The sequence below is a fragment of the Camelus dromedarius genome, unplaced genomic scaffold (assembly GCF_036321535.1).
Source record: "Camelus dromedarius isolate mCamDro1 unplaced genomic scaffold, mCamDro1.pat HAP1_SCAFFOLD_41, whole genome shotgun sequence".
NCBI classification, from domain to species: Eukaryota; Metazoa; Chordata; class Mammalia; order Artiodactyla; family Camelidae; genus Camelus; species Camelus dromedarius.
Window position 1 is genome coordinate 178,313 of NW_026989840.1, and position 27,191 is coordinate 205,503.

A 27,191-nucleotide genomic window follows, 5' to 3' on the forward strand; every position below is an offset into this window, starting at 1 on the left:
CTCCAACTCGGTTTGATAGTGAAAACTGCAGGAACTTCAAACCGGCACTAGGAAACAGACTGAGAAAGCAGAGAAAAAGTGTCTCCTGCAACCCGTTCCCTTGGTGCTAGATGAACGAACGTCTCTCCACTTGCTCAGTTCTGAGAGATAAGTGTGTGTGAAAGCCGTCCTTCACCTAGCTTGTTGGGAACACAAAGTTTCTTTTCAGTTGCAAACTCCATTCCATACATATAATGGGGGAGGTACTAGCTCCAACTCGGTTTGACAGTGAAAACTGCAGGAACTTCAAACCGGCACTAGGAAACAGACTGAGAAATCAGAGAAAAAGTGTCTCCTGCAACCCGTTCCCTTGGTGCTAGATGAACGAACGTCTCTCCACTAGCTCAGTTCTGAGAGATAAGTGTGTGTGAAAGCCGTCCTTCACCTAGCTTGTTGGGAACACAAAGTTTCTTTTCAGTTGCAAACTCCATTCCATACATATATATGGGGAGGTACTAGCTCCAACTCGGTTTGACAGTGAAAACTGCAGGAACTTCAAACCGGCACTAGGAAACAGACTGAGAAAGCAGAGAAAAAGTGTCTCCTGCAACCCGTTCCCTTGGTGCTAGATGAACGAACGTCTCTCCACTTGCTCAGTTCTGAGAAATAAGTGTGTGTGAAAGCCGTCCTTCACCTAGCTTGTTGGGAACACAAAGTTTCTTTTCAGTTGCAAACTCCATTCCATACATATAATGGGGGAGGTACTAGCTCCAACTCGGTTTGACAGTGAAAACTGCAGGAACTTCAAACCGGCACTAGGAAACAGACTGAGAAATCAGAGAAAAAGTGTCTCCTGCAACCCGTTCCCTTGGTGCTAGATGAACGAACGTCTCTCCACTAGCTCAGTTCTGAGAGATAAGTGTGTGTGAAAGCCGTCCTTCACCTAGCTTGTTGGGAACACAAAGTTTCTTTTCAGTTGCAAACTCCATTCCATACATATATATGGGGAGGTACTAGCTCCAACTCGGTTTGACAGTGAAAACTGCAGGAACTTCAAACCGGCACTAGGAAACAGACTGAGAAAGCAGAGAAAAAGTGTCTCCTGCAACCCGTTCCCTTGGTGCTAGATGAACGAACGTCTCTCCACTTGCTCAGTTCTGAGAGATAAGTGTGTGTGAAAGCCGTCCTTCACCTAGCTTGTTCGGAACACAAAGTTTCTTTTCAGTTGCAAACTCCATTCCATACATATATATGGGGAGGTACTAGCTCCAACTCGGTTTGACACTGAAAACTGCAGGAACTTCATACCGGCACTAGGAAACAGACTTCGAAAGCAGAGAAAAAGTGTCTCCTGCAACCCGTTCCCTTGGTGCTAGATGAACGAACGTCTCTCCACTTGCTCAGTTCTGAGAGATAAGTGTGTGTGAAAGCCGTCCTTCACCTAGCTTGTTGGGAACACAAAGTTTCTTTTCAGTTGCAAACTCCATTCCATACATATATATGGGGACGAACTAGCTCCAACTCGGTTTGACAGTGAAAACTGCAGGAACTTCAAACCGGCACTAGGAAACAGACTGAGAAAGCAGAGAAAAAGTGTCTCCTGCAAACCGTTCCCTTGGTGCTAGATGAACGAACGTCTCTCCACTTGCTCAGTTCTGAGAGATAAGTGTGTGTGAAAGCCGTCTTTCACCTAGCTTGTTGGGAACACAAAGTTTCTTTTCAGTTGCAAACTCCATTCCATACATATATATGGGGAGGTACTAGCTCCAACTCGGTTTGACAGTGAAAACTGCAGGAACTTCAAACCGGCACTAGGAAACAGACTGAGAAAGCAGAGAAAAAGTGTCTCCTGCAACCCGTTCCCTTGGTGCTAGATGAACGAACGTCTCTCCACTTGCTCAGTTCTGAGAGATAAGTGTGTGTGAAAGCCGTCCTTCACCTAGCTTGTTGGGAACACAAAGTTTCTTTTCAGTTGCAAACTCCATTCCATACATATATATGGGGAGGTACTAGCTCCAACTCGGTTTGACAGTGAAAACTGCAGGAACTTCAAACCGGCACTAGGAAACAGACTGAGAAAGCAGAGAAAAAGTGTCTCCTGCAACCCGTTCCCTTGGTGCTAGATGAACGAACGTCTCTCCACTTGCTCAGTTCTGAGAGATAAGTGTGTGTGAAAGCCGTCCTTCACCTAGCTTGTTGGGAACTCAAAGTTTCTTTTCAGTTGCAAACTCCATTCCATACATATATATGGGGAGGTACTAGCTCCAACTCGGTTTGACAGTGAAAACTGCAGGAACTTCAAACCGGCACTAGGAAACAGACTGAGAAAGCAGAGAAAAAGTGTCTCCTGCAACCCGTTCCCTTGGTGCTAGATGAACGAACGTCTCTCCACTTGCTCAGTTCTGAGAGATAAGTGTTTGTGAAAGCCGTCCTTCACCTAGCTTGTTGGGAACACAAAGTTTCTTTTCAGTTGCAAACTCCATTCCATACATATATATGGGGAGGTACTAGCTCCAACTCGGTTTGACAGTGAAAACTGCAGGAACTTCAAACCGGCACTAAGAAACAGACTGAGAAAGCAGAGAAAAAGTGTCTCCTGCAACCCGTTCCCTTGGTGCTAGATGAACGAACGTCTCTCCACTTGCTCAGTTCTGAGAGATAAGTGTGTGTGAAAGCCGTCCTTCACCTAGCTAGTTGGGAACACAAAGTTTCTTTTCAGTTGCAAACTCCATTCCATACATATATATGGGGAGGTACTAGCTCCAACTCGGTTTTACAGTGAAAACTGCAGGAACTTCAAACCGGCACTAGGAAACAGACTGAGAAAGCAGAGAAAAAGTGTCTCCTGCAACCCGTTCCCTTGGTGCTAGATGAACGAACGTCTCTCCACTTGCTCAGTTCTGAGAGATAAGTGTGTGTGAAAGCCGTCCTTCACCTAGCTTGTTGGGAACACAAAGTTTCTTTTCAGTTGCAAACTCCATTCCATACATATATATGGGGAGGTACTAGCTCCAACTCGGTTTGACAGTGAAAACTGCAGGAACTTCAAACCGGCACTAGGAAACAGACTGAGAAAGCAGAGAAAAAGTGTCTCCTGCAACCCGTTCCCTTGGTGCTAGATGAACGAACGTCTCTCCACTTGCTCAGTTCTGAGAGATAAGTGTGTGTGAAAGCCGTCCTTCACCTAGCTTGTTCGGAACACAAAGTTTCTTTTCAGTTGCAAACTACATTCCATACATATATATGGGGAGGTACTAGCTTCAACTCGGTTTGACACTGAAAACTGCAGGAACTTCATACCGGCACTAGGAAACAGACTGAGAAAGCAGAGAAAAAGTGTCTCCTGCAACCCGTTCCCTTGGTGCTAGATGAACGAACGTCTCTCCACTTGCTCAGTTCTGAGAGATAAGTGTGTGTGAAAGCCGTCCTTCACCTAGCTTGTTGGGAACACAAAGTTTCTTTTCAGTTGCAAACTCCATTCCATACATATATATGGGGACGAACTAGCTCCAACTCGGTTTGACAGTGAAAACTGCAGGAACTTCAAACCGGCACTAGGAAACAGACTGAGAAAGCAGAGAAAAAGTGTCTCCTGCAAACCGTTCCCTTGGTGCTAGATGAACGAACGTCTCTCCACTTGCTCAGTTCTGAGAGATAAGTGTGTGTGAAAGCCGTCCTTCACCTAGCTTGTTCGGAACACAAAGTTTCTTTTCAGTTGCAAACTCCATTCCATACATATATATGGGGAGGTACTAGCTCCAAATCGGTTTGACAGTGAAAACTGCAGGAACTTCAAACCGGCACTAGGAAACAGACTGAGAAAGCAGAGAAAAAGTGTCTCCTGCAAACCGTTCCCTTGGTGCTAGATGAACGAACGTCTCTCCACTTGCTCAGTTCTGAGAGATAAGTGTGTGTGAAAGCCGTCCTTCACCTAGCTTGTTCGGAACACAAAGTTTCTTTTCAGTTGCAAACTCCATTCCATACATATATATGGGGAGGTACTAGCTCCAACTCGGTTTGACAGTGAAAACTGCAGGAACTTCAAACCGGCACTAGGAAACAGACTGAGAAAGCAGAGAAAAAGTGTCTCCTGCAACCCGTTCCCTTGGTGCTAGATGAACGAACGTCTCTCCACTTGCTCAGTTCTGAGAGATAAGTGTGTGTGAAAGCCGTCCTTCACCTAGCTTGTTGGGAACACAAAGTTTCTTTTCAGTTGCAAACTCCATTCCTTACATATATATGGGGAGGTACTAGCTCCAACTCGGTTTGACAGTGAAAACTGCAGGAACTTCAAACCGGCACTAGGAAACAGACTGAGAAAGCAGAGAAAAAGTGTCTCCTGCAACCCGTTCCCTTGGTGCTAGATGAACGAACGTCTCTCCACTTGCTCAGTTCTGAGAGATAAGTGTGTGTGAAAGCCGTCCTTCACCTAGCTTGTTGGGAACACAAAGTTTCTTTTCAGTTGCAAACTCCATTCCATACATATATATGGGGAGGTACTAGCTCCAACTCGGTTTGACAGTGAAAACTGCAGGAACTTCAAACCGGCACTAGGAAACAGACTGAGAAAGCAGAGAAAAAGTGTCCCCTGCAACCCGTTCCCTTGGTGCTAGATGAACGAACTTCTCTCCACTTGCTCAGTTCTGAGAGAAAAGTGTGTGTGAAAGCCGTCCTTCACCTAGCTTGTTGGGAACTCAAAGTTTCTTTTCAGTTGCAAACTCCATTCCATACATATATATGGGGAGGTACTAGCTCCAACTCGGTTTGACAGTGAAAACTGCAGGAACTTCAAACCGGCACTAGGAAACAGACTGAGAAAGCAGAGAAAAAGTGTCTCCTGCAACCCGTTCCCTTGGTGCTAGATGAACGATCGTCTCTCCACTTGCTCAGTTCTGAGAGATAAGTGTGTGTGAAAGCCGTCCTTCACCTAGCTAGTTGGGAACACAAAGTTTCTTTTCAGTTGCAAACTCCATTCCATACATATATATGGGGAGGTACTAGCTCCAACTCGGTTTTAAAGTGAAAACTGCAGGAACTTCAAACCGGCACTAGGTAACAGACTGAGAAAGCAGAGAAAAAGTGTCTCCTGCAAACCGTTTCCTTGGTGCTAGATGAACGAACGTCTCTCCACTTGCTCAGTTCTGAGAGATAAGTGTGTGTGAAAGCCGTCCTTCACCTAGCTTGTTGGGAACACAAAGTTTCTTTTCAGTTGCAAACTCCATTCCATACATATATATGGGGAGGTACTAGCTCCAACTCGGTTTTAAAGTGAAAACTGCAGGAACTTCAAACCGGCACTAGGTAACAGACTGAGAAAGCAGAGAAAAAGTGTCTCCTGCAAAGCGTTCCCTTGGTGCTAGATGAACGAACGTCTCTCCACTTGCTCAGTTCTGAGAGATAAGTGTGTGTGAAAGCCGTCCTTCACCTAGCTTGTCGGGAACACAAAGTTTCTTTTCAGTTGCAAACTCCATTCCATACATATATATGGGGAGGTACTAGCTCCAACTCGGTTTTAAAGTGAAAACTGCAGGAACTTCAAACCGGCACTAGGAAACAGACTGAGAAAGCAGAGAAAAAGTGTCCCCTGCAACCCGTTCCCTTGGTGCTAGATGAACGAACGTCTCTCCACTTGCTCAGTTCTGAGAGAAAAGTGTGTGTGAAAGCCGTCCTTCACCTAGCTTGTTGGGAACTCAAAGTTTCTTTTCAGTTGCAAACTCCATTCCATACATATATATGGGGAGGTACTAGCTCCAACTCGGTTTGACAGTGAAAACTGCAGGAACTTCAAACCGGCACTAGGAAACAGACTGAGAAAGCAGAGAAAAAGTGTCTCCTGCAACCCGTTCCCTTGGTGCTAGATGAACGAACGTCTCTCCACTTGCTCAGTTCTGAGAGATAAGTGTGTGTGAAAGCCGTCCTTCACCTAGCTTGTTGGGAACACAAAGTTTCTTTTCAGTTGCAAACTCCATTCCATACATATATATGGGGAGGTACTAGCTCCAACTCGGTTTGACAGTGAAAACTGCAGGAACTTCAAACCGGCACTAGGAAACAGACTGAGAAAGCAGAGAAAAAGTGTCTCCTGCAACCCGTTCCCTTGGTGCTAGATGAACGATCGTCTCTCCACTTGCTCAGTTCTGAGAGATAAGTGTGTGTGAAAGCCGTCCTTCACCTAGCTAGTTGGGAACACAAAGTTTCTTTTCAGTTGCAAACTCCATTCCATACATATATATGGGGAGGTACTAGCTCCAACTCGGTTTTACAGTGAAAACTGCAGGAACTTCAAACCGGCACTAGGAAACAGACTGAGAAAGCAGAGAAAAAGTGTCTCCTGCAACCCGTTCCCTTGGTGCTAGATGAACGAACGTCTCTCCACTTGCTCAGTTCTGAGAGATAAGTGTGTGTGAAAGCCGTCCTTCACCTAGCTTGTTGGGAACACAAAGTTTCTTTTCAGTTGCAAACTCCATTCCATACATATATATGGGGAGGTACTAGCTCCAACTCGGTTTTAAAGTGAAAACTGCAGGAACTTCAAACCGGCACTAGGTAACAGACTGAGAAAGCAGAGAAAAAGTGTCTCCTGCAAACCGTTTCCTTGGTGCTAGATGAACGAACGTCTCTCCACTTGCTCAGTTCTGAGAGATAAGTGTGTGTGAAAGCCGTCCTTCACCTAGCTTGTTGGGAACACAAAGTTTCTTTTCAGTTGCAAACTCCATTCCATACATATATATGGGGAGGTACTAGCTCCAACTCGGTTTTAAAGTGAAAACTGCAGGAACTTCAAACCGGCACTAGGTAACAGACTGAGAAAGCAGAGAAAAAGTGTCTCCTGCAAAGCGTTCCCTTGGTGCTAGATGAACGAACGTCTCTCCACTTGCTCAGTTCTGAGAGATAAGTGTGTGTGAAAGCCGTCCTTCACCTAGCTTGTCGGGAACACAAAGTTTCTTTTCAGTTGCAAACTCCATTCCATACATATATATGGGGAGGTACTAGCTCCAACTCGGTTTTACAGTGAAAACTGCAGGAACTTCAAACCGGCACTAGGAAATAGACTGAGAAAGCAGAGAAAAAGTGTCTCCTGCAACCCGTTCCCTCTGGTGCTAGATGAACGAACGTCTCTCCACTTGCTTAGTTCTGAGAGATAAGTGTGTGTGAAAGCCATCCTTCACCTAGCTTGTTGGGAATACAAAGTTTCTTTTCAGTTGCAAACTCCATTCCATACATATATATGGGGAGGTACTAGCTCCAACTCGGTTTTACAGTGAAAACTGCAGGAACTTCAAACCGGCACTAGGAAACAGACTGAGAAAGCAGAGAAAAAGTGTCTCCTGCAACCCGTTCCCTTGGTGCTAGATGAACGAACGTCTCTCCACTTGCTCAGTTCTGAGAGATAAGTGTGTGTGAAAGCCGTCCTTCACCTAGCTTGTTGGGAACACAAAGTTTCTTTTCAGTTGCAAACTCCATTCCATACATATATATGGGGAGGTACTAGCTCCAACTCGGTTTTAAAGTGAAAACTGCAGGAACTTCAAACCGGCACTAGGTAACAGACTGAGAAAGCAGAGAAAAAGTGTCTCCTGCAAACCGTTTCCTTGGTGCTAGATGAACGAACGTCTCTCCACTTGCTCAGTTCTGAGAGATAAGTGTGTGTGAAAGCCGTCCTTCACCTAGCTTGTTGGGAACACAAAGTTTCTTTTCAGTTGCAAACTCCATTCCATACATATATATGGGGAGGTACTAGCTCCAACTCGGTTTTAAAGTGAAAACTGCAGGAACTTCAAACCGGCACTAGGTAACAGACTGAGAAAGCAGAGAAAAAGTGTCTCCTGCAAAGCGTTCCCTTGGTGCTAGATGAACGAACGTCTCTCCACTTGCTCAGTTCTGAGAGATAAGTGTGTGTGAAAGCCGTCCTTCACCTAGCTTGTCGGGAACACAAAGTTTCTTTTCAGTTGCAAACTCCATTCCATACATATATATGGGGAGGTACTAGCTCCAACTCGGTTTTACAGTGAAAACTGCAGGAACTTCAAACCGGCACTAGGAAATAGACTGAGAAAGCAGAGAAAAAGTGTCTCCTGCAACCCGTTCCCTCTGGTGCTAGATGAACGAACGTCTCTCCACTTGCTTAGTTCTGAGAGATAAGTGTGTGTGAAAGCCATCCTTCACCTAGCTTGTTGGGAATACAAAGTTTCTTTTCAGTTGCAAACTCCATTCCATACATATATATGGGGACGAACTAGCTCCAACTCGGTTTGACAGTGAAAACTGCAGGAACTTCAAACCGGCACTAGGAAACAGACTGAGAAAGCAGAGAAAAAGTGTCTCCTGCAACCCGTTCCCTTGGTGCTAAATGAACGAACGTCTCTCCACTTGCTCAGTTCTGAGAGATAAGTGTGTGTGAAAGCCGTCCTTCACCTAGCTTGTTGGGAACACAAAGTTTCTTTTCAGTTGCAAACTCCATTCCATACATATATATGGGGAGGTACTAGCTCCAACTCGGTTTGACAGTGAAAACTGCAGGAACTTCAAACAGGCACTAGGAAACAGACTGAGAAAGCAGAGAAAAAGTGTCTCCTGCAACCCGTTCCCTTGGTGCTAGATGAACGAACGTCTCTCCACTTGCTCAGTTCTGAGAGATAAGTGTGTGTGAAAGCCGTCCTTCACCTAGCTTGTTGGGAACACAAAGTTTCTTTTCAGTTGCAAACTCCATTCCATACATATATATGGGGAGGTACTAGCTCCAACACGGTTTGACAGTGAAAACTGCAGGAACTTCAAACCGGCACTAGGAAACAGACTGAGAAAGCAGAGAAAAAGTGTCTCCTGCAACCCGTTCCCTTGGTGCTAGATGAACGAACGTCTCTCCACTTGCTCAGTTCTGAGAGATAAGTGTGTGTGAAAGCCGTCCTTCACCTAGCTTGTTGGGAACACAAATTTTCTTTTCAGTTGCAAACTCCATTCCATACATATATATGGGGAGGAACTAGCTCCAACTCGGTTTGACAGTGAAAACTGCAGGAACTTCAAACCGGCACTAGGAAACAGACTGAGAAAGCAGAGAAAAAGTGTCTCCTGCAACCCGTTCCCTTGGTGCTAGATGAACGAACGTCTCTCCACTTGCTCAGTTCTGAGAGATAAGTGTGTGTGAAAGCCGTCCTTCACCTAGCTTGTTGGGAACACAAAGTTTCTTTTCAGTTGCAAACTCCATTCCATACATATATATTGGGAGGTACTAGCTCCAACACGGTTTGACAGTGAAAACTGCAGGAACTTCAAACCGGCACTAGGAAACAGACTGAGAAAGCAGAGAAAAAGTGTCTCCTGCAACCCGTTCCCTTGGTGCTAGATGAACGAACGTCTCTCCACTTGCTCAGTTCTGAGAGATAAGTGTGTGTGAAAGCCGTCCTTCACCTAGCTTGTTGGGAACACAAAGTTTCTTTTCAGTTGCAAACTCCATTCCATACATATATATGGGGAGGTACAAGCTCCAACTCGGTTTGACAGTGAAAACTGCAGGAACTTCAAACCGGCACTAGGAAACAGACTGAGAAAGCAGAGAAAAAGTGTCTCCTGCAACCCGTTCCCTTGGTGCTAGATGAACGAACGTCTCTCCACTTGCTCAGTTCTGAGAGATAAGTGTGTGTGAAAGCCGTCCTTCACCTAGCTAGTTGGGAACACAAAGTTTCTTTTCAGTTGCAAACTCCATTCCATACATATATATGGGGAGGTACTAGCTCCAACTCGGTTTGACAGTGAAAACTGCAGGAACTTCAAACCGGCACTAGGAAATAGACTGAGAATGCAGAGAAAAAGTGTCTTCTGCAACCCGTTCCCTCTGGTGCTAGATGAACGAACGTCTCTCCACTTGCTTAGTTCTGAGAGATAAGTGTGTGTGAAAGCCATCCTTCACCTAGCTTGTTGGGAATACAAAGTTTCTTTTCAGTTGCAAACTCCATTCCATACATATATGTGGGGAGGTACTAGCTCCAACTCGGTTTGACAGTGAAAACTGCAGGAACTTCAAACCGGCACTAGGAAACAGATTGAGAAAGCAGAGAAAAAGTGTCTCCTGCAACCCGTTCCCTTGGTGCTAGATAAACGAAAGTCTCTCCACTTGCTCAGTTCTGAGAGATAAGTGTGTGTGAAAGCCGTCCTTCACCTAGCTTGTTGGGAACACAAAGTTTCTTTTCAGTTGCAAACTCCATTCCATACATATATATGGGGAGGTACTAGCTCCAACTCGGTTTTAAAGTGAAAACTGCAGGAACTTCAAACCGGCACTAGGTAACAGACTGAGAAAGCAGAGAAAAAGTGTCTCCTGCAAACCGTTCCCTTGTTGCTAGATGAACGAACGTCTCTCCACTTGCTCAGTTCTGAGAGATAAGTGTGTGTGAAAGCCGTCCTTCACCTAGCTTGTTGGGAACACAAAGTTTCTTTTCAGTTGCAAACTCCATTCCATACATATATATGGGGAGGTACTAGCTCCAACTCGGTTTTACAGTGAAAACTGCAGGAACTTCATACCGGCACTAGGAAACAGACTGAGAAAGCAGAGAAAAAGTGTCTCCTGCAACCCGTTCCCTTGGTGCTAGATGAACGAACGTCTCTCCACTTGCTCAGTTCTGAGAGATAAGTGTGTGTGAAAGCCGTCCTTCACCTAGCTTGTTGGGAACACAAAGTTTCTTTTCAGTTGCAAACTCCATTCCATACATATATATGGGGACGAACTAGCTCCAACTCGGTTTGACAGTGAAAACTGCAGGAACTTCAAACCGGCACTAGGAAACAGACTGAGAAAGCAGAGAAAAAGTGTCTCCTGCAACCCGTTCCCTTGGTGCTAGATGAACGAACGTCTCTCCACTTGCTCAGTTCTGAGAGATAAGTGTGTGTGAAAGCCGTCCTTCACCTAGCTTGTTGGGAACACAAAGTTTCTTTTCAGTTGCAAACTCCATTCCATACATATATATGGGGAGGTACTAGCTCCAACTCGGTTTGACAGTGAAAACTGCAGTAACTTCAAACCGGCACTAGGAAACAGACTGAGAAAGCAGAGAAAAAGTGTCTCCTGCAACCCGTTCCCTTGGTGCTAGATGAACGAACGTCTCTCCACTTGCTCAGTTCTGAGAGATAAGTGTGTGTGAAAGCCGTCCTTCACCTAGCTTGTTCGGAACACAAAGTTTCTTTTCAGTTGCAAACTCCATTCCATACATATATATGGGGAGGTACTAGCTTTAACTCGGTTTGACAGTGAAAACTGCAGGAACTTCAAACCGGCACTAGGAAACAGACTGAGAAAGCAGAGAAAAAGTGTCTCCTGCAACCCGTTCCCTTGGTGCTAGATGAACGAACGTCTCTCCACTTGCTCAGTTCTGAGAGATAAGTGTGTGTGAAAGCCGTCCTTCACCTAGCTTGTTGGGAACACAAAGTTTCTTTTCAGTTGCAAACTCCATTCCATACATATAATGGGGGAGGTACTAGCTCCAACTCGGTTTGACAGTGAAAACTGCAGGAACTTCAAACCGGCACTAGGAAACAGACTGAGAAAGCAGAGAAAAAGTGTCTCCTGCAACCCGTTCCCTTGGTGCTAGATGAACGAACGTCTCTCCACTTGCTCAGTTCTGAGAGATAAGTGTGTGTGAAAGCCGTCCTTCACCTAGCTTGTTGGGAACACAAAGTTTCTTTTCAGTTGCAAACTCCATTCCATACATATATATGGGGAGGTACTAGCTCCAACTCGGTTTGACAGTGAAAACTGCAGGAACTTCAAACCGGCACTAGGAAACAGACTGAGAAAGCAGAGAAAAAGTGTCTCCTGCAACCCGTTCCCTTGGTGCTAGATGAACGAACGTCTCTCCACTTGCTCAGTTCTGAGAGATAAGTGTGTGTGAAAGCCGTCCTTCACCTAGCTTGTTGGGAACACAAAGTTTCTTTTCAGTTGCAAACTCCATTCCATACATATATATGGGGAGGTACTAGCTCCAACTCGGTTTGACAGTGAAAACTGGAGGAACTTCAAACCGGCACTAGGAAACAGACTGAGAAAGCAGAGAAAAAGTGTCTCCTGCAACCCGTTCCCTTGGTGCTAGATGAACGAACGTCTCTCCACTTGCTCAGTTCTGAGAGATAAGTGTGTGTGAAAGCCGTCCTTCACCTAGCTTGTTGGGAACACAAAGTTTCTTTTCAGTTGCAAACTCCATTCCATACATATTTATGGGGAGGAACTAGCTCCAACTCGGTTTGACAGTGAAAACTGCAGGAACTTCAAACCGGCACTAGGAAACAGACTGAGAAAGCAGAGAAAAAGTGTCTCCTGCAAACCGTTCCCTTGGTGCTAGATGAACGAACGTCTCTCCACTTGCTCAGTTCTGAGAGATAAGTGTGTGTGAAAGCCGTCCTTCACCTAGCTTGTTGGGAACACAAAGTTTCTTTTCAGTTGCAAACTCCATTCCATACATATATATGGGGAGGTACTAGCTCCAAAACGGTTTGACAGTGAAAACTGCAGGAACTTCAAACCGGCACTAGGAAACAGACTGAGAAAGCAGAGAAAAAGTGTCTCCTGCAACCCGTTCCCTTGGTGCTAGATGAACGAACGTCTCTCCAGTTGCTCAGTTCTGAGAGATAAGTGTGTGTGAAAGCCGTCCTTCACCTAGCTTGTTCGGAACACAAAGTTTCTTTTCAGTTGCAAACTCCATTCCATACATATATATGGGGAGGTACTAGCTCCAACTCGGTTTGACAGTGAAAACTGCAGGAACTTCAAACCGGCACTAGGAAACAGACTGAGAAAGCAGAGAAAAAGTGTCTCCTGCAACCCGTTCCCTTGGTGCTAGATGAACGAACGTCTCTCCACTTGCTCAGTTCTGAGAGATAAGTGTGTGTGAAAGCCGTCCTTCACCTAGCTTGTTGGGAACACAAAGTTTCTTTTCAGTTGCAAACTCCATTCCTTACATATATATGGGGAGGTACTAGCTCCAACTCGGTTTGACAGTGAAAACTGCAGGAACTTCAAACCGGCACTAGGAAACAGACTGAGAAAGCAGAGAAAAAGTGTCTCCTGCAACCCGTTCCCTTGGTGCTAGATGAACGAACGTCTCTCCACTTGCTCAGTTCTGAGAGATAAGTGTGTGTGAAAGCCGTCCTTCACCTAGCTTGTTGGGAACACAAAGTTTCTTTTCAGTTGCAAACTCCATTCCATACATATATATGGGGAGGTACTAGCTCCAACTCGGTTTGACAGTGAAAACTGCAGGAACTTCAAACCGGCACTAGGAAACAGACTGAGAAAGCAGAGAAAAAGTGTCTCCTGCAACCCGTTCCCTTGGTGCTAGATGAACGAACGTCTCTCCACTTGCTCAGTTCTGAGAGATAAGTGTGTGTGAAAGCCGTCCTTCACCTAGCTTGTTTGGAACTCAAAGTTTCTTTTCAGTTGCAAACTCCATTCCATACATATATATGGGGAGGTACTAGCTCCAACTCGGTTTGACAGTGAAAACTGCAGGAACTTCAAACCGGCACTAGGAAACAGACTGAGAAAGCAGAGAAAAAGTGTCTCCTGCAACCCGTTCCCTTGGTGCTAGATGAACGAACGTCTCTCCACTTGCTCAGTTCTGAGAGATAAGTGTGTGTGAAAGCCGTCCTTCACCTAGCTTGTTGGGAACACAAAGTTTCTTTTCAGTTGCAAACTCCATTCCATACATATATATGGGGAGGTACTAGCTCCAACTCGGTTTGACAGTGAAAACTGCAGGAACTTCAAACCGGCACTAGGAAACAGACTGAGAAAGCAGAGAAAAAGTGTCTCCTGCAACCCGTTCCCTTGGTGCTAGATGAACGAACGTCTCTCCACTTGCTCAGTTCTGAGAGATAAGTGTGTGTGAATGCCGTCCTTCACCTAGCTAGTTGGGAACACAAAGTTTCTTTTCAGTTGCAAACTCCATTCCATACATATATATGGGGAGGTACTAGCTCCAACTCGGTTTGACAGTGAAAACTGCAGGAACTTCAAACCGGCACTAGGAAACAGACTGAGAAAGCAGAGAAAAAGTGTCTCCTGCAACCCGTTCCCTTGGTGCTAGATGAACGAACGTCTCTCCACTTGCTCAGTTCTGAGAGATAAGTGTGTGTGAAAGCCGTCCTTCACCTAGCTTGTTGGGAACACAAAGTTTCTTTTCAGTTGCAAACTCCATTCCATACATATATATGGGGAGGTACTAGCTCCAACTCGGTTTTAAAGTGAAAACTGCAGGAACTTCAAACCGGCACTAGGTAACAGACTGAGAAAGCAGAGAAAAAGTGTCTCCTGCAAACCGTTTCCTTGGTGCTAGATGAACGAACGTCTCTCCACTTGCTCAGTTCTGAGAGATAAGTGTGTGTGAAAGCCGTCCTTCACCTAGCTTGTTGGGAACACAAAGTTTCTTTTCAGTTGCAAACTCCATTCCATACATATATATGGGGAGGTACTAGCTCCAACTCGGTTTTAAAGTGAAAACTGCAGGAACTTCAAACCGGCACTAGGTAACAGACTGAGAAAGCAGAGAAAAAGTGTCTCCTGCAAAGCGTTCCCTTGGTGCTAGATGAACGAACGTCTCTCCACTTGCTCAGTTCTGAGAGATAAGTGTGTGTGAAAGCCGTCCTTCACCTAGCTTGTCGGGAACACAAAGTTTCTTTTCAGTTGCAAACTCCATTCCATACATATATATGGGGAGGTACTAGCTCCAACTCGGTTTTACAGTGAAAACTGCAGGAACTTCAAACCGGCACTAGGAAATAGACTGAGAAAGCAGAGAAAAAGTGTCTTCTGCAACCCGTTCCCTCTGGTGCTAGATGAACGAACGTCTCTCCACTTGCTTATTTCTGAGAGATAAGTGTGTGTGAAAGCCATCCTTCACCTAGCTTGTTGGGAATACAAAGTTTCTTTTCAGTTGCAAACTCCATTCCATACATATATATGGGGACGAACTAGCTCCAACTTGGTTTGACAGTGAAAACTGCAGGAACTTCAAACCGGCACTAGGAAACAGACTGAGAAAGCAGAGAAAAAGTGTCTCCTGCAAACCGTTCCCTTGGTGCTAGATGAACGAACGTCTCTCCACTTGCTCAGTTCTGAGAGGTAAGTGTGTGTGAAAGCCGTCCTTCACCTAGCTTGTTGGGAACACAAAGTTTCTTTTCAGTTGCAAACTCCATTCCATACATATATATGGGGAGGTACTAGCTCCAACTCGGTTTGACAGTGAAAACTGCAGGAACTTCAAACCGGCACTAGGAAACAGACTGAGAAAGCAGAGAAAAAGTGTCTCCTGCAACCCGTTCCCTTGGTGCTAGATGAACGAACGTCTCTCCACTTGCTCAGTTCTGAGGGATAAGTGTGTGTGAAAGCCGTCCTTCACCTAGCTTGTTGGGAACACAAAGTTTCTTTTCAGTTGCAAACTCCATTCCATACATATATATAGGGAGGTACTAGCTCCAACTCGGTTTGACAGTGAAAACTGCAGGAACTTCAAACCGGCACTAGGAAACAGACTGAGAAAGCAGAGAAAAAGTGTCTCCTGCAACCCGTTCCCTTGGTGCTAGATGAACGAACGTCTCTCCACTTGCTCAGTTCTGAGAGATAAGTGTGTGTGAAAGCCGTCCTTCACCTAGCTTGTTGGGAACACAAAGTTTCTTTTCAGTTGCAAACTCCATTCCATACATATATATTGGGAGGTACTAGCTCCAACACGGTTTGACAGTGAAAACTGCAGGAACTTCAAACCGGCACTAGGAAACAGACTGAGAAAGCAGAGAAAAAGTGTCTCCTGCAACCCGTTCCCTTGGTGCTAGATGAACGAACGTCTCTCCACTTGCTCAGTTCTGAGAGATAAGTGTGTGTGAAAGCCGTCCTTCACCTAGCTTGTTGGGAACACAAAGTTTCTTTTCAGTTGCAAACTCCATTCCATACATATATATGGGGAGGTACAAGCTCCAACTCGTTTTGACAGTGAAAACTGCAGGAACTTCAAACCGGCACTAGGAAACAGACTGAGAAAGCAGAGAAAAAGTGTCTCCTGCAACCCGTTCCCTTGGTGCTAGATGAACGAACGTCTCTCCACTTGCTCAGTTCTGAGAGATAAGTGTGTGTGAAAGCCGTCCTTCACCTAGCTAGTTGGGAACACAAAGTTTCTTTTCAGTTGCAAACTCCATTCCATACATATATATGGGGAGGTACTAGCTCCAACTCGGTTTGACAGTGAAAACTGCAGGAACTTCAAACCGGCACTAGGAAACAGACTGAGAAAGCAGAGAAAAAGTGTCTCCTGCAACCCGTTCCCTTGGTGCTAGATGAACGAACGTCTCTTCACTTGCTCAGTTCTGAGAGATAAGTGTGTGTGAAAGCCGTCCTTCACCTAGCTTGTTGGGAACACAAAGTTTCTTTTCAGTTGCAAACTCCATTCCATACATATATATGGGGAGGTACTAGCTCCAACTCGGTTTTAAAGTGAAAACTGCAGGAACTTCAAACCGGCACTAGGTAACAGACTGAGAAAGCAGAGAAAAAGTGTCTCCTGCAAACCGTTTCCTTGGTGCTAGATGAACGAACGTCTCTCCACTTGCTCAGTTCTGAGAGATAAGTGTGTGTGAAAGCCGTCCTTCACCTAGCTTGTCGGGAACACAAAGTTTCTTTTCAGTTGCAAACTCAATTCCATACATATATATGGGGAGGTACTAGCTCCAACTCGGTTTTACAGTGAAAACTGCAGGAACTTCAAACCGGCACTAGGAAATAGACTGAGAAAGCAGAGAAAAAGTGTCTTCTGCAACCCGTTCCCTCTGGTGCTAGATGAACGAACGTCTCTCCACTTGCTCAGTTCTGAGAGATAAGTGTGTGTGAAAGCCATCCTTCACCTAGCTTGTTGGGAATACAAAGTTTCTTTTCAGTTGCAAACTCCATTCCATACATATATATGGGGACGAACTAGCTCCAACTTGGTTTGACAGTGAAAACTGCAGGAACTTCAAACCGTCACTAGGAAACAGACTGAGAAAGCAGAGAAAAAGTGTCTCCTGCAACCCGTTCCCTTGGTGCAAGATGAACGAACGTCTCTCCACTTGCTCAGTTCTGAGAGATAAGTGTGTGTGAAAGCCGTCCTTCACCTAGCTTGTTGGGAACACAAAGTTTCTTTTCAGTTGCAAACTCCATTCCATACATATATATGGGGAGGTACAGGCTCCAACTCGGTTTGACAGTGAAAACTGCAGGAACTTCAAACCAGCACTAGGAAACAGACTGAGAAAGCAGAGAAAAAGTGTCTCCTGCAACCCGTTCCCTTGGTGCTAGATGAACGAACGTCTCTCCACTTGCTCAGTTCTGAGAGATAAGTGTGTGTGAAAGCCGTCCTTCACCTAGCTTGTTGGGAACACAAAGTTTCTTTTCAGTTGCAAACTCCATTCCATACATATATATGGGGAGGTACTAGCTCCAACTCGGTTTGACAGTGAAAACTGCAGGAACTTCAAACCGGCACTAGGAAACAGACTGAGAAAGCAGAGAAAAAGTGTCTCCTGCAACCCGTTCCCTTGGTGCTAGATGAACGAACGTCTCTCCACTTGCTCAGTTCTGAGAGATAAGTGTGTGTGAAAGCCGTCCTTCACCTAGCTTGTTGGGAACACAAAGTTTCTTTTCAGTTGCAAACTCCATTCCATACATATATATGGGGAGGTACTAGCTCCAACTCGGTTTGACAGTGAAAACTGCAGGAACTTGAAACCGGCACTAGGAAACAGACTGAGAAAGCAGAGAAAAAGTGTCTCCTGCAACCCGTTCCCTTGGTGCTAGATGAACGAACGTCTCTCCACTTGCTCAGTTCTGAGAGATAAGTGTGTGTGAAAGCCGTCCTTCACCTAGCTTGTTGGGAACACAAAGTTTCTTTTCAGTTGCAAACTCCATTCCATACATATATATTGGGAGGTACTAGCTCCAACTCGGTTTGACAGTGAAAACTGCAGGAACTTCAAACCGGCACTAGGAAACAGACTGAGAAAGCAGAGAAAAAGTGTCTCCTGCAACCCGTTCCCTTGGTGCTAGATGAACGAACGTCTCTCCACTTGCTCAGTTCTGAGAGATAAGTGTGTGTGAAAGCCGTCCTTCACCTAGCTTGTTCGGAACTCAAAGATTCTTTTCAGTTGCAAACACCATTCCATACATATATATGGGGAGGTTCTAGCTCCAACTCGGTTTGACAGTGAAAACTGCAGGAACTTCAAACCGGCACTAGGAAACAGACTGAGAAAGCAGAGAAAAAGTGTCTCCTGCAACCCGTTCCCTTGGTGCTAGATGAACGAACGTCTCTCCACTTGCTCAGTTCTGAGAGATAAGTGGGTGTGAAAGCCGTCCTTCACCTAGCTTGTTGGGAACACAAAGTTTCTTTTCAGTTGCAAACTCCATTCCATACATATATATGGGGAGGTACTAGCTCCAACTCGGTTTGACAGTGAAAACTGCAGGAACTTCAAACCGGCACTAGGAAACAGACTGAGAAAGCAGAGAAAAAGTGTCTCCTGCAACCCGTTCCCTTGGTGCTAGATGAACGAACGTCTCTCCACTTGCTCAGTTCTGAGAGATAAGTGTGTGTGAAAGCCGTCCTTCACCTAGCTAGTTGGGAACACAAAGTTTCTTTTCAGTTGCAAACTCCATTCCATACATATATATGGGGAGGTACAAGCTCCAACTCTGTTTTAAAGTGTAAACTGCAGGAACTTCAAACCGGCACTAGGAAACAGACTGAGAAAGCAGAGAAAAAGTGTCTCCTGCAACCCGTTCCCTTGGTGCTAGATGAACGAACGTCTCTCCACTTGCTCAGTTCTGAGAGATAAGTGTGTGTGAAAGCCGTCCTTCACCTAGCTTGTTGGGAACACAAAGTTTCTTTTCAGTTGCAAACTCCATTCCATACATATATATGGGGAGGTACTAGCTCCAACTCGGTTTTAAAGTGAAAACTGCAGGAACTTAAAACCGGCACTAGGTAACAGACTGAGAAAGCAGAGAAAAAGTGTCTCCTGCAAACCGTTTCCTTGGTGCTAGATGAACGAACGTCTCTCCACTTGCTCAGTTCTGAGAGTTAAGTGTGTGTGAAAGCCGTCCTTCACCTAGCTTGTTGGGAACACAAAGTTTCTTTTCAGTTGCAAACTCCATTCCATACATATATATGGGGAGGTACTAGCTCCAACTCGGTTTGACAGTGAAAACTGCAGGAACTTCAAATCGGCACTAGGAAACAGACTGAGAAAGCAGAGAAAAAGTGTCTCCTGCAACCCGTTCCCTTGGTGCTAGATGAACGAACGTCTCTCCACTTGCTCAGTTCTGAGAGATAAGTGTGTGTGAAAGCCGTCCTTCACCTAGCTTGTTGGGAACACAAAGTTTCTTTTCAGTTGCAAACTCCATTCCATACATATATATGGGGAGGTACTAGCTCCAACTCGGTTTTAAAGTGAAAACTGCAGTAACTTCAAACCGGCACTAGGTAACAGACTGAGAAAGCAGAGAAAAAGTGTCTCCTGCAAACCGTTTCCTTGGTGCTAGATGAACGAAAGTCTCTCCACTTGCTCAGTTCTGAGAGATAAGTGTGTGTGAAAGCCGTCCTTCACCTAGCTTGTTGGGAACACAAAGTTTCTTTTCAGTTGCAAACTCCATTCCATACATATATATGGGGAGGTACTAGCTCCAACTCGGTTTTAAAGTGAAAACTGCAGGAACTTCAAACCGGCACTAGGTAACAGACTGAGAAAGCAGAGAAAAAGTGTCTCCTGCAAACCGTTCCCTTGGTGCTAGATGAACGAACGTCTCTCCACTTGCTCAGTTCTGAGAGATAAGTGTGTGTGAAAGCCGTCCTTCACCTAGCTTGTCGGGAACACAAAGTTTCTTTTCAGTTGCAAACTCCATTCCATACATATATATGGGGAGGTACTAGCTCCAACTCGGTTTTACAGTGAAAACTGCAGGAACTTCAAACCGGCACTAGGAAATAGACTGAGAAAGCAGAGAAAAAGTGTCTTCTGCAACCCGTTCCCTCTGGTGCTAGATGAACGAACGTCTCTCCACTTGCTTAGTTCTGAGAGATAAGTGTGTGTGAAAGCCATCCTTCACCTAGCTTGTTGGGAATACAAAGTTTCTTTTCAGTTGCAAACTCCATTCCATACATATATATGGGGACGAACTAGCTCCAACTCGGTTTGACAGTGAAAACTGCAGGAACTTCAAACCGGCACTAGGAAACAGACTGAGAAAGCAGAGAAAAAGTGTCTCCTGCAAACCGTTCCCTTGGTGCTAGATGAACGAACGTCTCTCCACTTGCTCAGTTCTGAGAGATAAGTGTGTGTGAAAGCCGTCCTTCACCTAGCTTGTTGGGAACACAAAGTTTCTTTTCAGTTGCAAACTCCATTCCATACATATATATGGGGAGGTACTAGCTCCAACTCGGTTTGACAGTGAAAACTGCAGGAACTTCAAACCGGCACTAGGAAACAGACTGAGAAAGCAGAGAAAAAGTGTCTCCTGCAACCCGTTCCCTTGGTGCTAGATGAACGAACGTCTCTCCACTTGCTCAGTTCTGAGAGATAAGTGTGTGTGAAAGCCGTCCTTCACCTAGCTTGTTGGGAACACAAAGTTTCTTTTCAGTTGCAAACTCCATTCCATACATATATATGGGGAGGTACTAGCTCCAACTCGGTTTGACAGTGAAAACTGCAGGAACTTCAAACCGGCACTAGGAAACAGACTGAGAAAGCAGAGAAAAAGTGTCTCCTGCAACCCGTTCCCTTGGTGCTAGATGAACGAACGTCTCTCCACTTGCTCAGTTCTGAGAGATAAGTGTGTGTGAAAGCCGTCCTTCACCTAGCTTGTTGGGAACACAAAGTTTCTTTTCAGTTGCAAACTCCATTCCATACATATATATGGGGAGGTACTAGCTCCAACTCGGTTTGACAGTGAAAACTGCAGGAACTTCAAACCGGCACTAGGAAACAGACTGAGAAAGCAGAGAAAAAGTGTCTCCTGCAACCCGTTCCCTTGGTGCTAGATGAACGAACGTCTCTCCACTTGCTCAGTTCTGAGAGATATGTGTGTGTGAAAGCCGTCCTTCACCTAGCTTGTTGGGAACACAAAGTTTCTTTTCAGTTGCAAATTCCATTCCATACATATATATTGGGAGGTACTAGCTCCAACTCGGTTTGACAGTGAAAACTGCAGGAACTTCAAACCGGCACTAGGAAACAGACTGAGAAAGCAGAGAAAAAGTGTCTCCTGCAACCCGTTCCCTTGGTGCAAGATGAACGAACGTCTCTCCACTTGCTCAGTTCTGAGAGATAAGTGTGTGTGAAAGCCGTCCTTCACCTAGCTTGTTCGGAACTCAAAGTTTCTTTTCAGTTGCAAACTCCATTCCATACATATATATGGGGAGGTTCTAGCTCAAACTCGGTTTGACAGTGAAAACTGCAGGAACTTCAAACCGGCACTAGGAAACAGACTGAGAAAGCAGAGAAAAAGTGTCTCCTGCAACCCGTTCCCTTGGTGCTAGATGAACGAACGTCTCTCCACTTGCTCATTTCTGAGAGATAAGTGGGTGTGAAAGCCGTCCTTCACCTAGCTTGTTGGGAACACAAAGTTTCTTTTCAGTTGCAAACTCCATTCCATACATATATATGGGGAGGTACTAGCTCCAACTCGGTTTGACAGTGAAAACTGCAGGAACTTCAAACCGGCACTAGGAAACAGACTGAGAAAGCAGAGAAAAAGTGTCTCCTGCAACCCGTTCCCTTGGTGCTAGATGAACGAACGTCTCTCCACTTGCTCAGTTCTGAGAGATAAGTGTGTGTGAAAGCCGTCCTTCACCTAGCTAGTTGGGAACACAAAGTTTCTTTTCAGTTGCAAACTCCATTCCATACATATATATGGGGAGGTACAAGCTCCAACTCTGTTTTAAAGTGTAAACTGCAGGAACTTCAAACCGGCACTAGGAAACAGACTGAGAAATCAGAGAAAAAGTGTCTCCTGCAAACCGTTTCCTTGGTGCTAGATGAACGAACGTCTCTCCACTTGCTCAGTTCTGAGAGATAAGTGTGTGTGAAAGCCGTCCTTCACCTAGCTTGTTGGGAACACAAAGTTTCTTTTCAGTTGCAAACTCCATTCCATACATATAGATGGGGAGGTACTAGCTCAAACTCGGTTTGACAGTGAAAACTGCAGGAACTTCAAACCGGCACTAGGAAACAGACTGAGAAAGCAGAGAAAAAGTGTCTCCTGCAACCCGTTCCCTTGGTGCTAGATGAACGAACGTCTCTCCACTTGCTCATTTCTGAGAGATAAGTGTGTGTGAAAGCCGTCCTTCACCTAGCTAGTTGGGAACACAAAGTTTCTTTTCAGTTGCAAACTCCATTCCATACATATATATGGGGAGGTACAAGCTCCAACTCTGTTTTAAAGTGTAAACTGCAGGAACTTCAAACCGGCACTAGGAAACAGACTGAGAAAGCAGAGAAAAAGTGTCTCCTGCAACCCGTTCCCTTGGTGCTAGATGAACGAACGTCTCTCCACTTGCTCAGTTCTGAGAGATAAGTGTGTGTGAAAGCCGTCCTTCACCTAGCTTGTTGGGAACACAAAGTTTCTTTTCAGTTGCAAACTCCATTCCATACATATATATGGGGAGGTACTAGCTCCAACTCGGTTTTAAAGTGAAAACTGCAGGAACTTAAAACCGGCACTAGGTAACAGACTGAGAAAGCAGAGAAAAAGTGTCTCCTGCAAACCGTTTCCTTGGTGCTAGATGAACGAACGTCTCTCCACTTGCTCAGTTCTGAGAGATAAGTGTGTGTGAAAGCCGTCCTTCACCTAGCTTGTTGGGAACACAAAGTTTCTTTTCAGTTGCAAACTCCATTCCATACATATATATGGGGAGGTACTAGCTCCAACTCGGTTTGACAGTGAAAACTGCAGGAACTTCAAACCGGCACTAGGAAACAGACTGAGAAAGCAGAGAAAAAGTGTCTCCTGCAACCCGTTCCCTTGGTGCTAGATGAACGAACGTCTCTCCACTTGCTCAATTCTGAGAGATAAGTGTGTGTGAAAGCCGTCCTTCACCTAGCTTGTTGGGAACACAAAGTTTCTTTTCAGTTGCAAACTCCATTCCATACATATATATTGGGAGGTACTAGCTCCAACTCGGTTTGACAGTGAAAACTGCAGGAACTTCAAACCGGCACTAGGAAACAGACTGAGAAAGCAGAGAAAAAGTGTCTCCTGCAACCCGTTCCCTTGGTGCTAGATGAACGAACGTCTCTCCACTTGCTCAGTTCTGAGAGATAAGTGTGTGTGAAAGCCGTCCTTCACCTAGCTTGTTCGGAACTCAAAGTTTCTTTTCAGTTGCAAACTCCATTCCATACATATATATGGGGAGGTTCTAGCTCAAACTCGGTTTGACAGTGAAAACTGCAGGAACTTCAAACCGGCACTAGGAAACAGACTGAGAAAGCAGAGAAAAAGTGTCTCCTGCAACCCGTTCCCTTGGTGCTAGATGAACGAACGTCTCTCCACTTGCTCAGTTCTTTGAGATAAGTGGGTGTGAAAGCCGTCCTTCACCTAGCTTGTTGGGAACACAAAGTTTCTTTTCAGTTGCAAACTCCATTCCATACATATATATGGGTAGGTACTAGCTCCAACTCGGTTTGACAGTGAAAACTGCAGGAACTTCAAACCGGCACTAGGAAACAGACTGAGAAAGCAGAGAAAAAGTGTCTCCTGCAACCCGTTCCCTTGGTGCTAGATGAACGAACGTCTCTCCACTTGCTCAGTTCTGAGAGATAAGTGTGTGTGAAAGCCGTCCTTCACCTAGCTAGTTGGGAACACAAAGTTTCTTTTCAGTTGCAAACTCCATTCCATACATATATATGGGGAGGTACAAGCTCCAACTCTGTTTTAAAGTGTAAACTGCAGGAACTTCAAACCGGCACTAGGAAACAGACTGAGAAAGCAGAGAAAAAGTGTCTCCTGCAACCCGTTCCCTTGGTGCTAGATGAACGAACGTCTCTCCACTTGCTCAGTTCTGAGAGATAAGTGTGTGTGAAAGCCGTCCTTCACCTAGCTAGTTGGGAACACAAAGTTTCTTTTCAGTTGCAAACTCCATTCCATACATATATATGGGGAGGTACAAGCTCCAACTCTGTTTTAAAGTGTAAACTGCAGGAACTTCAAACCGGCACTAGGAAACAGACTGAGAAATCAGAGAAAAAGTGTCTCCTGCAAACCGTTTCCTTGGTGCTAGATGAACGAACGTCTCTCCACTTGCTCAGTTCTGAGAGATAAGTGTGTGTGAAAGCCGTCCTTCACCTAGCTTGTTGGGAACACAAAGTTTCTTTTCAGTTGCAAACTCCATTCCATACATATAGATGGGGAGGTACTAGCTCAAACTCGGTTTGACAGTGAAAACTGCAGGAACTTCAAACCGGCACTAGGAAACAGACTGAGATAGCAGAGAAAAAGTGTCTCCTGCAACCCGTTCCCTTGGTGCTAGATGAACGAACGTCTCTCCACTTGCTCAGTTCTGAGAGATAAGTGTGTGTGAAAGCCGTCCTTCACCTAGCTAGTTGGGAACACAAAGTTTCTTTTCAGTTGCAAACTCCATTCCATACATATATATGGGGAGGTACAAGCTCCAACTCTGTTTTAAAGTGTAAACTGCAGGAACTTCAAACCGGCACTAGGAAACAGACTGAGAAAGCAGAGAAAAAGTGTCTCCTGCAACCCGTTCCCTTGGTGCTAGATGAACGAACGTCTCTCCACTTGCTCAGTTCTGAGAGATAAGTGTGTGTGAAAGCCGTCCTTCACCTAGCTTGTTGGGAACACAAAGTTTCTTTTCAGTTGCAAACTCCATTCCATTCATATATATGGGGAGGTACTAGCTCCAACTCGGTTTTAAAGTGAAAACTGCAGGAACTTAAAACCGGCACTAGGTAACAGACTGAGAAAGCAGAGAAAAAGTGTCTCCTGCAAACCGTTTCCTTGGTGCTAGATGAACGAACGTCTCTCCACTTGCTCAGTTCTGAGAGATAAGTGTGTGTGAAAGCCGTCCTTCACCTAGCTTGTTGGGAACACAAAGTTTCTTTTCAGTTGCAAACTCCATTCCATACATATATATGGGGAGGTACTAGCTCCAACTCGGTTTGACAGTGAAAACTGCAGGAACTTCAAACCGGCACTAGGAAACAGACTGAGAAAGCAGAGAAAAAGTGTCTCCTGCAACCCGTTCCCTTGGTGCTAGATGAACGAACGTCTCTCCACTTGCTCAATTCTGAGAGATAAGTGTGTGTGAAAGCCGTCCTTCACCTAGCTTGTTGGGAACACAAAGTTTCTTTTCAGTTGCAAACTCCATTCCATACATATATATTGGGAGGTACTAGCTCCAACTCGGTTTGACAGTGAAAACTGCAGGAACTTCAAACCGGCACTAGGAAACAGACTGAGAAAGCAGAGAAAAAGTGTCTCCTGCAACCCGTTCCCTTGGTGCTAGATGAACGAACGTCTCTCCACTTGCTCAGTTCTGAGTGATAAGTGTGTGTGAAAGCCGTCCTTCACCTAGCTTGTTCGGAACTCAAAGTTTCTTTTCAGTTGCAAACTCCATTCCATACATATATATGGGGAGGTTCTAGCTCAAACTCGGTTTGACAGTGAAAACTGCAGGAACTTCAAACCGGCACTAGGAAACAGACTGAGAAAGCAGAGAAAAAGTGTCTCCTGCAACCCGTTCCCTTGGTGCTAGATGAACGAACGTCTCTCCACTTGCTCAGTTCTTTGAGATAAGTGGGTGTGAAAGCCGTCCTTCACCTAGCTTGTTGGGAACACAAAGTTTCTTTTCAGTTGCAAACTCCATTCCATACATATATATGGGTAGGTACTAGCTCCAACTCGGTTTGACAGTGAAAACTGCAGGAACTTCAAACCGGCACTAGGAAACAGACTGAGAAAGCAGAGAAAAAGTGTCTCCTGCAACCCGTTCCCTTGGTGCTAGATGAACGAACGTCTCTCCACTTGCTCAGTTCTGAGAGATAAGTGTGTGTGAAAGCCGTCCTTCACCTAGCTAGTTGGGAACACAAAGTTTCTTTTCAGTTGCAAACTCCATTCCATACATATATATGGGGAGGTACAAGCTCCAACTCTGTTTTAAAGTGTAAACTGCAGGAACTTCAAACCGGCACTAGGAAACAGACTGAGAAAGCAGAGAAAAAGTGTCTCCTGCAACCCGTTCCCTTGGTGCTAGATGAACGAACGTCTCTCCACTTGCTCAGTTCTGAGAGATAAGTGTGTGTGAAAGCCGTCCTTCACCTAGCTTGTTGGGAACACAAAGTTTCTTTTCAGTTGCAAACTCCATTCCATACATATATATGGGGAGGTACTAGCTCCAACTCGGTTTTAAAGTGAAAACTGCAGGAACTTAAAACCGGCACTAGGTAACAGACTGAGAAAGCAGAGAAAAAGTGTCTCCTGCAAACCGTTTCCTTGGTGCTAGATGAACGAACGTCTCTCCACTTGCTCAGTTCTGAGAGATAAGTGTGTGTGAAAGCCGTCCTTCACCTAGCTTGTTGGGAACACAAAGTTTCTTTTCAGTTGCAAACTCCATTCCATACATATATATGGGGAGGTACTAGCTCCAACTCGGTTTTAAAGTGAAAACTGCAGGAACTTAAAACCGGCACTAGGTAACAGACTGAGAAATCAGAGAAAAAGTGTCTCCTGCAAACCGTTTCCTTGGTGCTAGATGAACGAACGTCTCTCCACTTGCTCAGTTCTGAGAGATAAGTGTGTGTGAAAGCCGTCCTTCACCTAGCTTGTTGGGAACACAAAGTTTCTTTTCAGTTGCAAACTCCATTCCATACATATATATGGGGAGGTACTAGCTCCAACTCGGTTTTAAAGTGAAAACTGCAGGAACTTAAAACCGGCACTAGGTAACAGACTGAGAAAGCAGAGAAAAAGTGTCTCCTGCAAACCGTTTCCTTGGTGCTAGATGAACGAACGTCTCTCACTTGCTCAGTTCTGAGAGATAAGTGTGTGTGAAAGCCGTCCTTCACCTAGCTTGTTGGGAACACAAAGTTTCTTTTCAGTTGCAAACTCCATTCCATACATATATATGGGGAGGTACTAGCTCCAACTCGGTTTGACAGTGAAAACTGCAGGAACTTCAAACCGG